General features: G+C 40.7%; 1 protein-coding gene across 26 annotated transcripts in view; it reads right to left on the reverse strand.

The window, feature by feature from the left end:
- The window catches only part of PLEKHM3 (pleckstrin homology domain containing M3), a 196,807-nt gene extending 180,261 nt beyond the window's left edge, over positions 1-16,546 (reverse strand). For 6 of the 26 annotated variants that reach the window (XR_006205673.1, XM_042949949.1, XM_042949950.1 and 3 more), the window contains exon 1: positions 16,165-16,543. The gene's annotated coding sequence lies outside the window, so the exon portion shown is untranslated. Of the gene's footprint in view, positions 1-1,387; positions 1,465-2,772; positions 2,886-6,459; positions 7,801-16,164 lie in introns of those variants that run through there. The other 20 variants (XR_006205671.1, XR_006205670.1, XR_006205669.1 and 17 more) reach the window with 11 other exon arrangements.
- Positions 16,547-16,861: the final 315 nt, after the last annotated feature.

The raw sequence follows: 16,861 nt of genomic DNA on the forward strand, positions 1-16,861 counted from the left end.
CCCCGCGTCAGGCTCTGTGCTGACAGCCTGGAGCCTGCTTCAGATTCTGTGTCTCCCTCTCTCTCTGCCCCTCTCCTGCTCATGCTCTGTCTCTCTCTGTCTCCAAAATAAATAAAAAAACATTTAAGAAATTTTTTAAATTATAGCAGATATCTCTGCCCTGGACTTCTGATTCCTCTTACTCTGCATTTTTAAAAAATAAACTCATAGCTTTAAAACAGTTTTAAATTTATAAATTTATAAAAATGAGAGAGAGAGCAAGCAGGGAAGGGGCAGAGAGAGAGGGAGAGAGAGAATCCCAAGCAGGCTCCAAGCTCTTAGTGTTCTTGGAGCAGAGCCCAACTCGGGGCTCAATCTCATGAACTGTGAGATCATGACCTGAGCCAAAATCAAAAGGTGGACGCTCAACCTACTGAGCCCCTACATTTACAAAATTATTACAATGACAGTACAGTGAGTACCAGCATACCCTACACCCAGTTTCCTCCATGTGACATTTTACATTAGTATGGTACATTTCTCACAATTAACGAACCAGTACTGATACATTATTATTAACTGAAGTTCATACTTACTGGGATTTCCTCAATTTTTCCTAATATCCTTTTCTGTTCCAGGATTCTATACAGGATATCACAGCATATTTAGTCGTCATGTCTCTTTAACCTCCTCTTGGCTATGAGTTTCTCAGTCTACTTGTTTTTGATGACCTTGACAGTTTTGAAGAGCACTGGCAAGATATTTTATAGATTATCCCTCAACTGGGATTGGTTTGATGTTTTTCTCATGATTAGACTAGAGCTATGTGTTTTTGGGAGAAAACCCACAAAGGTGAAGTGTCATTCTCAAAGGCAGATACTATCAACATGACTTACCACTGTTTATGTTAACCTTGATCACCTGGCTTGACCTTTTTTCTTTATGTAGTTACTATCTTCTAACACACCACTTAATGATCTTATTTACTTAATGTTTAGTGTTTCTCTCTCCCTAATAAAGTATTAGCTCCCCAAGGGCAGGAATTTATGCTCGCTTTGTTCACTAAGGTATCCCAAGTGCATAAAATAGTGTCTGACATATTTAAAAAAAAACAAAAGGCACTAACTATTCATGTGTTGAATGAATGCACTGTTACTCCTTTGTGCGATGTTCATGGGCCTTCGTGACTACCCACCTCTCCAATTTGTAGATCCTAACCAGCATCCCCCTTACTGCTTTACTCCTCCCTGCTTTGCTCCAAGGTAGGGAGCCTTTCCCAATTGCTCAGGCTCTCTCGCAGCACCCTGGGTTTGCCATATCGCACTGAAATGACCAACAATCTCTATCCCACGTATCCCACTCTACACTTGAAGCGACTGGACACCAGGCAAGGTGCTTGCTTACTTACCCTCCTGTATAATCTGTGTCTTCATCCTCTGGGGCTCCATTTTGCAACCTCATTCTTTTTGGAACTTCATCTTTTCCCTAGGATATACAGGCCTCAAATTCACTACAACACAAGCAGCTAATGCCAAATTTAGTCTCTATAAGTAAATACCTTTCCCTAGCATGCTTCATTTAGTTTTGAAATTAATTAAAAATAACAACATATTCAGACAGGTCAAAATATGCAGATTATGTTCCCCTGACAAAGTGAACCAAATAAATTGAGTGTGTAGGTGCAGTGTGGTTTGCCTCAGCACAAAACTGGAAATTAGGAGCTAATTAGAACTGTGTTCTAAATCTGGCTCAACCACACACACACACACACACACACACACACACACACACACGTGCTGGGTGGCCTCCAGCAAATCGTTTAACCACTGAGTGCTTTACTCAGCTACCTGCATCCAACAAAGTTGCTCACATCAAATTGCTAAGCCTGTGGATCACTCACTAGGTATCTGTTCCAACATGCCTTTAAAAAATGTAAACTATATAATTATGGAGCATTCCACTGGACCTCACCCACTCAACAACCACATGTTCCTGGTCTATACCTTCAAAGATGTGTCAGCCCAACAACGGCAAAGTCAGCAACCAACTACTTACAATACACTACTTTTCAGCCAAATTCAATGATCTATAGATATTTTATCTGATTTTACATAAAATGCCCTTTCTGTAAAAAGGGTTATTTCTCCTATTTAAAAGATTGAGAAACTGAAGTCCATTCGTCAGTGTGGTAAGAAAAGCTCAACCCAAAGAATCCCTTGCACACATCATAATGTAACAGGATGGAGAAATCAGTGTGTTGCTATCTTCTAACAAGGAAGTCTGCTGTTTACATGCTCATTAAGCCAGGCTAATTAACAGGATGAATAAGTCAGTCCTCCCACACTGAGGCAGAAGCAGATATGAGCAATAATACCAGCCCAGCCCACACAAAGATGCCATGTTCTCCAAAGCTGGATGGTAAAAGTGCTGACTTCCTCCCACTTGACTAAATGGCCTGTAATCAGAATTTAATGAGTGCTGAGAGGGTGTCTGAGGCCAGGTAGTTTTAGAAACAGCTGGACTATGGAGAAAAATGCAATGCTGAAGACACCTAGGTTAAACGGTTTCTGCCAATCTATTTTCAAACGTGAGAATGAAGAGGGATTACAAGGATGGTCAGCACATGTGGCTCTTCTGTGTTCTTCACTTTGGTTCGGGTTGTAGCTGACGGAAAATTTTCTAAGTTATATAATGTAAAGAATCCACCACACAGAGGATCTGACCCTAGTAAGACGACCTTTCTGGACCATAAGGCTATAAGAGATAATGGTTTTTCATGGTGATTTGACATACAGATGATGTAGGCGTGTGGATGGAGCAGAGGCGAGCCACCAACAGCAGACGAGGAAATAGTGCCAGTGTGGACCTCGTAAGGAGTTCAGAGGTCTTTCAGAGGAGAAGGACACCTAGAAACACAGATGGAATCCCATTTTCATAGGCCTAGAAGGAACATTAAATGGCTACATTGTCTATAAGTTTTAATAAATGAGAAGTCTATTGCTATGTAACACATTAGGAGAATAACATTAAGAAGATAATTTGTATAGTGTTTTCCCAGTTCTAAAAGCAATAAATATTCATAGAAACTGGAAAATACTGACAGACATGGAAAAGAAAATAAAAATCAGTCATGGTCTCCTAACTCAGGGAAAATAAATCAATAGGTGTGTTGTGTCCAGTATTTAACTGGAATCAGATTATATATACAATTTGGGCACACTGTCTGTTTATACGCATGTTCAAAAAGCAAGTAACACTAACCTTGAAAAAACCAAGCAACGTCCCCAGGTGTGCTGTGCCCACTTACACCTCACAAGCTGGCACGAGGGCCCACTTGATTGAACCTCCCGTCTACAGCTCTCCGGAGACTTCCTCCATACACAACCACTAGTGTTCCTCCAAGTCCCGGTCCTCCTTGATGGTGTTAACCAGCCCCTCCTCAAACATCCCCGGTGCGTCACAGGCACCACACACAGACTTTTCCTCTCATTTCTATCCTCTCATTCTCAGTCTCCATCTTCCTCCCTTCCTCACCAGTCTCCTCACCAAATGTGGGCATTGCCTGAGCTCTCTTCTCCAACTACAGCTACATATGCTTCTGGGCTCAATTTCTCCACACTTGTGGTTTCAATAATTACTTCTATGTTTATGCCTTCCAAATGTCCATTGTCAAGTCTCAATCTCAGGCCTAACCTCTGGTCCCAGGTTCCCAACTATTCATAGGACTTTTCTACCTGGCTTATCTCATGACAAAATTAAGCTCAATCTGTCTAAAACCACAGTCAGTTACTCATTCAATAGATATTTGGTGAACGCTCACCACAGGCTGGGCACTGTTCTAGGCACTGGGGAGACAGTAGCAAATAGATCCTTCAATGAAGCTTCTGCCGACAGGGTCCAACTTGCTCACCTGACACTCTAAACCTTGCACAATCTTGGCCTGGCTTGCCTGCCCCGCTGCCCGCTTCTCTTCCAGAATATATTCGTTTCCTCCAAACTGCAATGCTACAGCTCAAATTTTGTTTTCCCAGCTCCAAAATGTTGGTTAACACAGCTATCTCTAAGGTACCCTCTCCCCACCTCTACCTGTGAAATTCTTTCCACTCTACAAGCTCAAATCCTGATCCTAAAACAGTCTGCTCTTTAATTTAAAGGTCCACAGAATCTCTTGGTACTGCCCCAACAACATATACATTGCATGCTGCCTGTTCTTTCTGAAATGATGACAATGACAATTATAATTTCTCAAAAGCCTATATTGTGCCAGGTACATTGCCTGTGTGTATCACAATGTGTAATGGGAGTATTATTATCCCCATTTTACAGACAGAAAATGAAGGCTCAAAGATAAACAATTTGCCTGAGGGTCAGACACCTACCTGCTGGACCTACAGAAACTTCAGAGTGGTGATTCTAACCCATTTCATTTTCATAACCCCCACTGGGCCTAGAACTATGGCTAGTACACAATGGGTACTCAGTAAATATTTGCTGAATGAACAACTGAATAAAGAGTAGGTTTTCAAAGCACTGACGTCTATAAATATAAACACCACTCTGGTTTTCTGGCAAAAGTACATTTAAATTCATTATAAGCTCATTTAAGTAACATCTAACAAAATGTATGTTGATTTGAGCTTCAAAATTTTTTCTTGGTAGAGAAAGCTTCTAAGCTGTAGGAACCAGGTTTAAAAATAACATGGCAAAGGTCAGGCAGCCAAGACCTCACTCAGACATTTTATAGGAACAAAAGCATCTATGCAGTGCTAGGGAATTGTTTTGTGAACCACTCCAAATCAGTAGTTGGGCTGGTCTCATTTCCCATTGACTTAGAGCTCAAGCTCTTTCTAATACCAGTAAAGAGACGTTCCCTTTGAAATACACCCAATCAATTTAAAGCACTTTTCAGTACATGTTTGCTGCTTGCAAAATCATTGAGACATTTAATGCCCCAAGATGTTTTCCCAGAAACCAAACTAAATATAAGCATGGCATTTCAAATCTCAGATTGCTCTGCTGTTGGAGGCAGTAATGTTATTATGCCCTGATGTCAACCACTGGATTGGAAAGCCAAGGTTCCTGATTGGGAATCCCATTTCATAAAACCACCAGAGTTCCAATATGTCCCACTTTTAGAAACCAAACAGACATAAACTTCAGTTATGTAAGTGTCAGTGTCTGAAAATGCAGACTCAATGTTTTCCACTTCCCTTTACCTCCATGGTAAGGACTAGAGATTAAAAAACAAACAAAATACCCTCAAATTATCTAAGACTGAGACGAAGAAAGCAAAAACTCCCATCATAAAAAACCACATCTGGCTACAGTCAGCCTCCAGCTGCAACAGGGAATAACTGACTAGAATCCATGTAGATGCCATCCGAGCCAAGCCAGCTGGCATAAGCTGAATACATGACCGACCACAACAATGAATGTAACAACCACCAGGCAGATACACTGAGACCCAGATATGCAAGACACCCAAAAGGAACTAGGAAAGTAGCTTCAAAGATGTTATCAACTCATATCACGATTTGGCTTACTGAGAATAATCTTTTTCATATGCATGGTTTAGAGTATAGTTTATAAAGTATTTGATAAGCTTCTTGATAAAAACCAATAGTAAACAGAGAGAGGTAAGTAAAGTAGCAGGATTGTTTCAAAGATGATGAAAGAGAAACCAAGATGACTCATCTAGTGTCAGCTGAAGGCCCTATGGGGAACAAAAAGAGGCTCCTGAAATCCCTAATTACTGGGCCAACCAAATTCAATTACCTTTTAAGTCACCTTAAATTGCTCAGGGGTACTGATGTTAGAAGGACCATAAACTGTAAGTAGGTTAAATCCAACAATGAGCCACCCAGTTTTGAATTTGTTCAATGGGACAGAGGTGTGGCAAAGAGGACACAAACTTCTGAAACCACAAAGGGTTAATGTCCCAGCACTGACTTCTAAACTGAATGACTACAAGCAAGTCAGACTGACTCATGACTTCTGGGCCCTCCTTATCTGCAAAATGGAAATCCTGCCAATGCCTGCCCCCAACTACCTTAGAAAATTATAAAGCACAAATGCAGTTAATATATGTAAAAGCTCCTTATAAAATCTAAAGCAATTACTATTCCTATTAGAAACTAGCTGATTTCTAACCACACAACCATTTATACTCAACAAGCATTTACAAGCATGGACCAAGTACCCAAACACTAGAGGCTGGGGACACAAAACCACAGCTTCTGTCCTAAAAGAGCTTAATAGCTAGTGGGGAAACAACATAAAACCAAGTGTAAACAGTGCGTTAACAGAAGTATCCAAAAGGTGTTACAGGAACATAAATAAGGAATCATTAATAATCAAGAGATAATAAAAAGTCTTAATGACCAAACACAATTAAATGTCTTAACAGTCTACAAAGAGATGACTTCAGCTGGAAGAAACCAAAGACAAAGGAAACAAACACACAAACAAAATCAATCATACCTGCTCTAGAAATGCTGTTACATCTGGCATGAAGCTGTCAACCTATGGTAAGAGCTTCAAAGGTTCCAAAGAGTCAGTTCAAAGTAAATGAATAATCTCACAAATGGAAGGCACGAATGCAGGGCTTCACAAAGCTGCCCAAGTCTTTCTGACCCACAGAGACATCTCTGGCCAATAGAAGGCTACATGACTGCGATGTCATGAGAAATGAATAAATGCCTCACTTCCTGTTGACTTCAATTCCTTAGGTCACTGCAGCTGATTAGCAGAAGGGAAAATACTTACAACTTTAACCTTCAAAACAATAATCAGCTTATGGGTTAGTACATATTCACAAAACCAGTTCCTATGGGTACTTAGGGTGAATGTACAGTGAAGTCATTAACTGTTGTTGTTGTTGTTGTTTTCTCTATCAGCTACAATTGAACCTGTTAAAAAGTGAGCTGGGTCTTTGTTAAAGGCATCTAGAGAGTATCAGACTCATGATAAGGTCTAAGCAAAAGGTGATTCACTTCTTATTTGAAAGGACAAACACTCAGTGGTGATCAATGGCATCCATGACTCCTCCCTCTCTTTTCAACTTAATCTGTGACAACAAACTTGACTACCAAGAGGCCTCTTACCAATTCTGTCAGGAAACAAGCAAGGCTAGCAAAGGCAGACAAAACAGTCTTTGACCTTCAAAGATAAGGACAAGGTAAGGTAAAATAACAGGATGAGTCTTTGTTATTTTGCTAAATACAACATGAAGGTCAGAAACAACCTCTGTCCATCATACAGGACAAAGGAAAAGTTTACAAAGTATGAAGGAAAAAAAGAGCAGGAACTACATTTTCATCTCTAGTTCTGGATTTAAATTTCTTTTATTATGGACTGTTATCATTAACATGGAATGGATTTTTAGAAAACAATTCTGCAGCACGTACTCATTTTGAAGCTCTCATTGGTCCATATTCCTTTAGCTCTTTTGACATTAAGATGACAGGCATATGATAACTGGGACTCGAAGAAATGCCCGTTGTCCAAGACCACCACTACTATACTAAATTCACTAAAAATGTACTGCAAAGGACTCATTCAGTGTGGATGGACACATGGTAAATGTGGAATGATGTATTTAATAAAATGTTTAAAAACAAAATAAAGAGAGTTTTTATAATTCCTAAGCCAATACCAAGATTAAGAAGTCATAGCTATTATTTTTGGGTAGTTGCTAAAGGGCAGTCATTAGTTAAGCCCTTTATCTGCATCATCTTGTTAAATTCTCACAACTCTATCAGAGTGCTGCTATTATGATTACCACTTTACAGAAAAGGAAATTCAGATTTAGTTTTGTATTATTTTTTGTAATGTTTATTCATTTTTGAGAGAGAGACACAGAGTGTGAGTGGGAGAGGAGCAGAGAGAGACACAGAACTTGAAGCAGGCTCCAGGCTCCGAGCTATCAGCACAGAGCCTGATGCAGGGCTCGAACTCATGTGCTGTGAGATCATGACCTGCGCCGAAGTCAGACGCTCAACTGACTGAGCCACCCAGGTGCCCCAAAAGGAAATTCAAAAGCGATGAAGTTATGTGTCCAAAGTAATATTGCCAGTGGGTGGAAAAAAGACTCTAAAATGCACACACAGTCCTGGATGGCATTTAATAGCAAATTAATTACTCTGAAATAATATAGCTAAAATTTTACAGACATCGGGCTTTGAATTTTAGTGTCAAACCTCAGCAACTTTAAATTATTTATTATTAATAACTAAAATAATTATTTAAATTATTTATTTTTAAATCTTTGTTAATCCCACAACTCAGAAAGTTAAATGCTAAATATCATCTTTACACCCAGGGAAACAGTTTATACTTAATTTATTTTAAAAAAAATCACATCTGTAATACTTCTGTGTCATTGTAAATTCTTTAAGGGAATGGTGGATGAGAGGTCCCTAAACAGAGTAAAAAGCTGTTCTCTAAATAGCTAACGTCAATTCTCTTAGTGACCTTGAACACATTACTTGTAATGTCTGCAAGGGTATAATAACTATGACTTCATTTAGGCCAAATAAGTGCTTTTGCAAATGTTGACATAGTCCTAATTGCCCAAACCTTTTACTAATGTTTCCCTAAGACATCATTTTTCATTTAGCCAATAAATAGAAGCACTTGTAAAATGTTTGCTGTAAAAACAAAAAACAAAAACAAACAAAAAAAAAAAAACAAAAAAAATCCACCCCTGCTAATAAGCGTTTCTGTCAAAAGAATTAAAGAAATCATTTCAAATTAAATATGACCATATATAATTCCAACACATTTTAACTATTAAGGTAGGTCCAAATAAATTGTCTCCTTCTAAAGCCAACTGAACTTTTTTGGTGGGGAGGAAGAGGGGTAAGAATATCAGTGTATTTGGGGCTCAATCAAAATAACAAAGTTGACCCACAACCTTCAGTCTTGTTTCTTAGGCCTACTGAAAGTTGATACGCCCCGGTTTCATATCACCACACTCCAGAGAATCTCTAGACATCATATCTAACATTTCAGTGAAGGACAATTACTTTGGGACCACAAGACCTGGAAGTGGAAGGCCTGTTTGTTTCAAGGTTCCAAGCACTACTACCAGAGGTATGCCATTTGAACCTGAATTCCAGTCACTTCGATGCAGGTCAAATAATACCTGTCCTACCCTCTTCAAAAGTCGTCTTAGAAAGCAAGTCTAATGACATAATGCAGTGCTCTGTGAACTCCAAAGCAGGGTACAGGATGCCGACAGGAGTTTGCATGGCACCAGTGAACAGGGCACCGCATCCTCTTTGATCTCCTCCCATTATAAACCAACAAACTGGTACAGAGAGTGGTAACAGCAATCAGTTTAGGAAGCTCTGAAATAGGTTTTAATCTACTCAAGGAACTCCTGCACCGTTCAAGGCAGCATGAGTCACTGTGTTCCCACGTTCCGGGTGGTCTTCGAGCAGGGAGATTCAATTGTACAAGTGCACAATGATTCAAAAAAGAAAAACCAAGTAAGTAAAACCCTCCCTTGCCCTCCAAGTTCCTCTACAGCTAAAATACTTTCTCCTCCTCCCTTTGAATTCCAAGTTCCTAGAAGAAACTTGCTCTTTATGCTTTCTGACTCTACTTCTCACCACTCGTTCATTCTCCCCACCAGAGGGAATCTGGTTCTTCACCAGCTGCAACTGCAGAGGCAAAGGTCATCAACATTTTCCTTCTTGCTAACCCCAGGAGACTTTTCACTCCACACCCAACCTGCCCTCTCAGCAGTATTTGACCTACTGAACATCACGCTCCCAAATACACTGATGTAGCCTTTTCCGGTATTTCTCCTTTATCTCTGCATGCTCATTTCAGTCCCCACTATGAGCTCCCCTTTCCTATGTTCATATCATAAATGCACACATTCCTCTGTTTTCCCCCATAACCCTTTTATTTAGTTCCTCCTCTTCTCCATTTCTGTGGCTTCAGCTACAATCCACGTGGTGGATGAGCAACAGATTACTCCCCTAAGATCTAGACCCACAAATGCAACTGCCTTTTGGATGTCTCCTAACTCCTAACATGCACGAACCCAGCTCTTCATCTTACCCTCAACCTGCCCCTCCTCCTGACGTTGCCCATATAGTGAAGGACATCATCATCTGCCCCAGAAAATGAACATCATCCTTGACCCTTCTGGCCCCTTCACCCACACCTCCATCTGTCAAATATATCCATTCCTCTCTTTCCTTATTGCCTTAGTTCAGACACCACCACCAGTCTTCCCTTCAGTCTTGCTCTCCTCTCATCCAGTCGCCACACTACCACCTAAGTGGCCTTTCTAAAATTAAAACTCTGGGGTGCCCGGGTGGCTCAGTCGGTTAAGCGTCCGACTTCAGCTCAGGTCATGATCTCTTGGTTTGTGAGTTCAAGCCCCGTGTCGGACTCTGTGCTGACAGCTCAGAGCCTGGAGCGTACCTCGGATTTTGTCTCTCGCACTCTCTTTCTCTCTCTCTCTCTACATATATCTCTCTGCTCCTCCCCCACTCATGCTCTAGCTCTCTTAAAAATAAAAATAAATAAATAAATAAATAAATAAATAAATAAACAAACAAACAAACATAAAATTAAAACCCTGCTGTCTTCTGGAAAAACCATACACTCCTTAACATTGCCTGTAAGAGCTCATGTCCACTTACTTTCCCAGGCTTATCTCTTGAATTTCCCCTCTCTTCTCTCTACCCCACAACACACAGGGACACAACTTGGCTAATGTGAATTCAGCCTTTGGGTCTCTGCTGAAGTATCACTTGTTCCCTGACCTCCCATGTCCATTTTGGACATCCCTCTTATGTGTCCCCATAGCATCCTAATTTCCTCAATTATAATGCTTTTTATGCTGTGCAAAATGGCCTGTTTACTTGTCTGTTTCCTCCACTAGACTGTAAGTTTCATGAAGGCAAAGACTATGACTGTTTTAGTCAAGGTTGTTTTCCTGGCCCCAAGTACAAGAGCTATGTGTCATGGTACAAAACAAGTGCTCAATTCTTACTTGTTCAGCCAATGAATCAATGAATCCCTAAAGGTGGAAGAGAAGTTGTTCTGGAAAGGCTAAAGTGCTGATAAAAATGGATCAAGAACACGTGGGAAAAGATCATTTAGTTAATCTCCTGGAGCATTAAAAACTGCTGGTTACAGTGCTGATGTTTTCCAACCTGCAATACATGTTCCCTATTCTGTGGCTAAAAAACTACAAGTAAAGTGGATATTTAGCTATTTCCCCACTAGATAAATGTCCACAAGTAAACTTGATAATGCAGAACAAAGCAGCTTTAGTTTGTACTGAATTATAAATTGGTTACACTAATCAAGATAACTGGACAAATAAACCTCTACAGTAGTCACAAACATGGCATGTAATCAGAGAATCCAATCTGAAACACATAACTCAAATTAACAGTTAGTGTGTATGAAAAATAAACGAAATGTTAATGAAAATAGCAGGCCTGACATCTTAATACAATGGCCTCTATATTTTAACTTTGGTTTTTGCTCATAACTCACATTGCCATCAAGATTAATTACACCCTCAGAACACATACAGTTCTCACCTTATTGTCAGCATGAGGGTTAATTATGTGGGCTTTTTATTGTCTGTCTGGTAATAGCCACAGGAGCCAATGAAATAGAGCAAACATAATGCATGGAATTTACTACGGGTGGTCATTTTTATCATAGTGTCACTCAGTACTCAGGGCTCTGAATTATTTAGCTTGCATCTAAGCTGGAATACAGTTCAGCTACTTATGAATCAAATACAAAATACACTTTAAAAGAAAAAGAAAAAAGAAAAAAGCAACCCCTTGCTAACCATCCCTCCACACGGTTTCTTTTAAGGGATTAACACTTCCTCATGAAGAAAATCAGCATTTGGCTAGTGCCAAGGGGGCAACTGGCACTGTCTGGATGTTTCTGTGGATGTGAAAGAATAGAGCAAAATGAAATTAGGAAAGAGAAGCAGTGGGGAAAACGAAAGAGTAGCACTGCTCTAGTGCTCCTGGAAACTGTCTAGAGATGGAGAATCCTAAAACATCTGCCCAAATGATCTAATCTTTTCCAGGTTCCTGTTAAAATCAGGTCTTCTGAAACTAGTAATTAAAGTAGCCCCTAGGGCGCCTTGGTGGCTCAGTCAGTGAAGTGTACGACTCATGATTTCGGCTCAGGTCATGATCTCGCGGGTTCATGGGATGAAGCCCTGTGCGCTGTGCGCACAGAGCCTGCTTGGAATTCTCTCTCCTCCTCTCTCTCTGCCCTCCCTTGTTCGTGCTCTCTCTCTCTCTCAAAATAAATAAATAACCATTAAAAAAAACAAAGTAGCACCTATCTGCCTGCCTGCTTCTTAAATATGTAAATTTATAGCTTGCCTTCAAGTATTATGGGAAGGTTGCAAACATGATTAAACTGAAATAGAGTATGTCAAATATCTGATAAATATTCAATGAATAATAGCTTTGAGTGTTTCCTTATGCATCAGATGTTACCAACCCAGGCCAGCTTTGTTTTCCTAGTCATAATATGCAGATGTCTTTCTTTTTGCAAATGGTTACATATCCATTATAGTTCTTTGTTTTCCACTTGGATAATTATCCTGGGTCTATACCCCAAAGCCTAAATTCCAACAATCTATGAGAAAACAAAGCTACATTAAGCATTTGTGGACATTAACTTTAAAAATATTTCTGGGGCATCTGGGTCGGTTGAGCGTCCAACTCCTAATACCAGCTCAGGTCATGATCTTGTAGTTCATGAGATCTAGCCCTGCTCGGACTCTGTGCTGACAGTGCAGAGCCTGCTTGGGATTCTCTCTCTCCCTCTCTCTCTGCCCTGCTCATGCTCTCTCTCTCTCTTTCTCTCTCTCTCTCAAAAATAAATACACTTTAAAAGGTATTTCTAAGTTCCTTTGGATAGATTGTTAGAAGTAGAAGTATTAGGTCAAGGGGTGGGGGCATTGGTGAGGCTTTTCATACATTCAGCAATGAGTTTTATAGAAAGGTTATACCATTTGCTAACCCCTCACAGCATTTGAGAGTGTCTGCTCCGCTGCACCCTAACTAATGTGAAGAACTGAAATTTTTAACAATATGTAAATTTTAAGAGCTGGAAAAAATGGGACCCTGCTGTTATTCCAATTTTCATTTCTTTGGTTAATGAAAAGAGAATGTATTTTTTTTTTAATGTTTATTTATTTTTGAGAGAGAGACAGAGCATGAGTTGGGAAGGGGCAGAGAGAGAGAGGGAGACACAGAATCTGAAGCAGGCTCCAGGCTCTGAGCTGTCAGAACAGAGCCCGATGCCAGGCTTGAACTCATGAGCCATGAGATAATGACCTGGGCCACCCAGGCGCCCGTAATGTGTATTTTCGTACATCTATTAGCCATTAATTTCCTCTTCTATGGATAGTCTGTTTCTGTCTTTTGCCCAATTTTCTGCAGAAGTCTGTATTAGTTTTCATCTTTCTTTTTTTTAAAAGTAGGTTCCACGCCCTTGCACGGAGCCCAGTGCGGGACTTGAACTCACAACACTGAGATCAAGACCTGAGCTGAGATCAAGAGTTGCACACTTAACTGACAGCCACTCAGGTGCCCCTGTCTTAACTTTCTATTGCTATATAACAAATTTCCACAAACTTAGTAGCTTAAAGCACCACCTATTTCTTAAGGTCAATGCTGAAGGTCAGAAGCCTGGGTAAGCTTGACTAGGTTCTCTGTTCAGAGCCTCTCTCAAGAGACTATATTCAAGGTGTTGCTGGCCAGGCTGGGCTCCTAGCTGAAGACTCTGGTAAAGAACCCAGTGCTAAGCTCATTCAGGTTGCTGGCACGGTCCAGCTGCTAGACTGTGCCCCTACATCTGAGGTTCCAGTTTCCATGCTAGGCCAACTTCAGCAATTCTAGGCCTCCTGCATTCCTTCTCAAGTGTCCCCTCCACCTTCAAAACAGCAACAGTATGTTGTTCCTCCTCAAGCTTCAAATTGTTTGGATTTCACCAGCCAGAGAAAGCTCTCCACTTTTATGGACTCCTGTGATTAGACAAGCACCACTCTGGTATTTTCGCCATTTTGAATTCAACTGTGTCACAAAATATAATATACTCAAAAGAGTGATATTTCATCATCTTTATAGGTTGCATGGATTAGGCCATCCAATCTTGGTACAGGGGCATTTTTAGAATTCTGCCTGCTATAGAGTCTTAGGTGTTCTTATAACATGTTCATGTCTTTATGATAAAACTTAATTGTATGAATTTACTAAAAAAATGAATCTTACTGATGACTGTAAGAAGTTGCATTTTCACAATGACAAAGGCAACTGTGGGTGGTGCTGCTGTGTGCTAATAAGAACTTTGAATACCGGGGCACCTGTGTGGCACAGTTGTTAAGCATCTGACTTCCGCTCAGGTCATGATCTCAACAGTTCGTGAGCTCACGCCTCGCTTCAGGTGAACACGAGCCCCACTTTGGGTAAAACATGAGCCCTGGGTGAGCTCCACTTCTCTCTCTCTCTCTCTCTCTCTCTCTCAAGGAAAAAAAAAAAAAAAGAAAGAATTTTAACACCCACCTTTGCCAACACGGATTTTTTTTAAATTTTTAACTGTGGGAAAATACACATAAGATTTGCCATCTTAACTACTTTCAAGGGTACATCAGTAACGTTCACACTGTTGTGCAACCAATCAGTAGAACTCTTCATCGTGCAAAACTGAAACTATACTCATTTAACAAAACTCTCCATTTAGCCCCTACCCCAGCTTCTGCAATCACCATTCTACTTTCAACACAGGTTTATTTTATGTATTTTTTAAATCAATGAAATAGTTTATTATTTTTTAGTACTCTCTACACCCAACATGGGGCTTGAACTCATGACCCCAAGAGTCACATGCTCTTCTGACTGAGCCAGCCAGGAACCCTTTAAGTATTCCTTAACAAACATGTATATAGCAATTATTACATGTGCTGTTCTTAACACTTTAAAAATATTAATTCATTTGATCCTCACAACCACCCTATGAGAGCAGAACTATTCCTAAACCCATTCTACAGATTGGGAAATACAGCAGGTAACTTCCCACGGTTACACAACAGGAAGGTGCTACACAGGAACTGAAATCCAGATAGTCTGGCTTTATAGTTCTTGCTATGAACCATCACATTGAGAAAATATTCATTTTAAAGACAAACTCATAAGGCATTAGTATTATTTCTTTGATGTGCTTGATTTCAAAACACTTATCTACATGCAATTTAATCTAATACTCTACTAACTCAAAGTTAGATTATGTGACCAGGGAGACACATCTGTATATAGCCCAATTTTTGGTCAAAGCATTTTCTTGAAGCTAATGAAATGAAAACTGGCTTGTATTTGATTACAGACACAACAATTAAAATTTACATGCAGTCGATTTATAATAAAATACCTTATGAATGAATATAAATTGCAATTCACCATGACTACTGAAAATACTAAAGAAAAAAAAGTGTTTCTCTTTTCCAAGGAGGTAAAAACAAAAGAAAGGAAAAAAACTTCCAAATAAGTTTACAACAGCATAGCTCAATCTCAGCTTGACCTGGTAAATTCAAACCTGCCCTGCTATGCAAGCTATAAATCTAGACCAATATCCATTTGCTATTCAACCATATACCTCAGTAGACAATTTTATTTGTTGAGTGGGTCTGAAATGTCCTCATCCTGGTGTTTTAGCATAGTAACCCTCTCACAGAGGCCCAAATCATGCTTGTCATCAGCCACACAGCGTCCTTTACTATACATTAGAAATGAGCGTTGTCAACAGAAGGAACAATCGTTTCTCTAGAAGCCCCGGCGTGATGTGAGTTAAAAGCTCTGCTGAGGTTTGGTTTCTAGGACCCAGGAAGCAGGGAGACTAAAAACAGCGCACAGAACAGGATGTGCTATTTCAACTGCTTTCTGCTTATATACCTGATTGATAAAAAATAAGCAGACAATGCATCGTGTGATCTGCCCACACCCATTATCCACTACATTGCAGCGCAGTCTCCAGCAGGAACTAAAAGCCAGAGTACGGAAGAAAGAGCAAAATCATCGCAACCCCAGGGATACCCTCGGATATGTGTTACAATGTTGTCATCCCCACACCCTTCCCCCACTGGCCAGCCAGGCAGCACAGACGCAGGCAGATGCTCACCTGGCCGCGGGCTGTTTCTCTGCCTTCACCTACGGGGCCTGCAGGCTACTCCTGGCCGGGGCGCGGCTTCGGGCAAGCCCGCCTCACCGTGACAGCCCGTCCGGCCGCCGACCATCCCAGCCCGGCCGTCTGTTTACAAGCGCTTCTCGCGGTCCCACTCTTAAATGCTTCCCCCCAGCCACCCGGGAAGCGAGACCCGGACACACAAGGTTCCAGGGTCTCAAGGATTCGTCTTTTTTTGCCCAAGGAGCCAGCGGCCCGGGAGGGGCCTGACCGCACAGCCAGGCCTTATCTCTGCTTCCTTAGACAAGATTTTTATCACACACGTTTTGAAAACAATGGCGTGTGCCGCAGAGTCTCCGCACGGCTCCCCCCAACGCCCGAATGAATATTTGCAATTGGAAATTTTCACTTGGGACAGACACACAGGATTGGACCCCTTTTTTTTTTTTTTTTTTTTTTTTTTTTTTTGCAGCTCCCTAAGAAAATTACTCATATAAGTTCTTTCTGAAAATGGGACTATTACAAGCTGGAGATTGCTTCTCATTTCATGTTTGGAGCTGCGGAGAAAAATCAATTTTCGCTGTCCTTTCATGTTGTAGACAGCAGGTTGAAAGGGGATGATTTTGAGGGGAGGTCTTCAACCCCCATTTGGATTCCCAGCACAACAGTGGCGTGCTGTGTGTGTGTGTGTGTG

Source organism: Panthera leo, chromosome C1 (genome assembly GCF_018350215.1).
Source record: "Panthera leo isolate Ple1 chromosome C1, P.leo_Ple1_pat1.1, whole genome shotgun sequence".
Lineage (NCBI taxonomy): Eukaryota > Metazoa > Chordata > Mammalia > Carnivora > Felidae > Panthera > Panthera leo.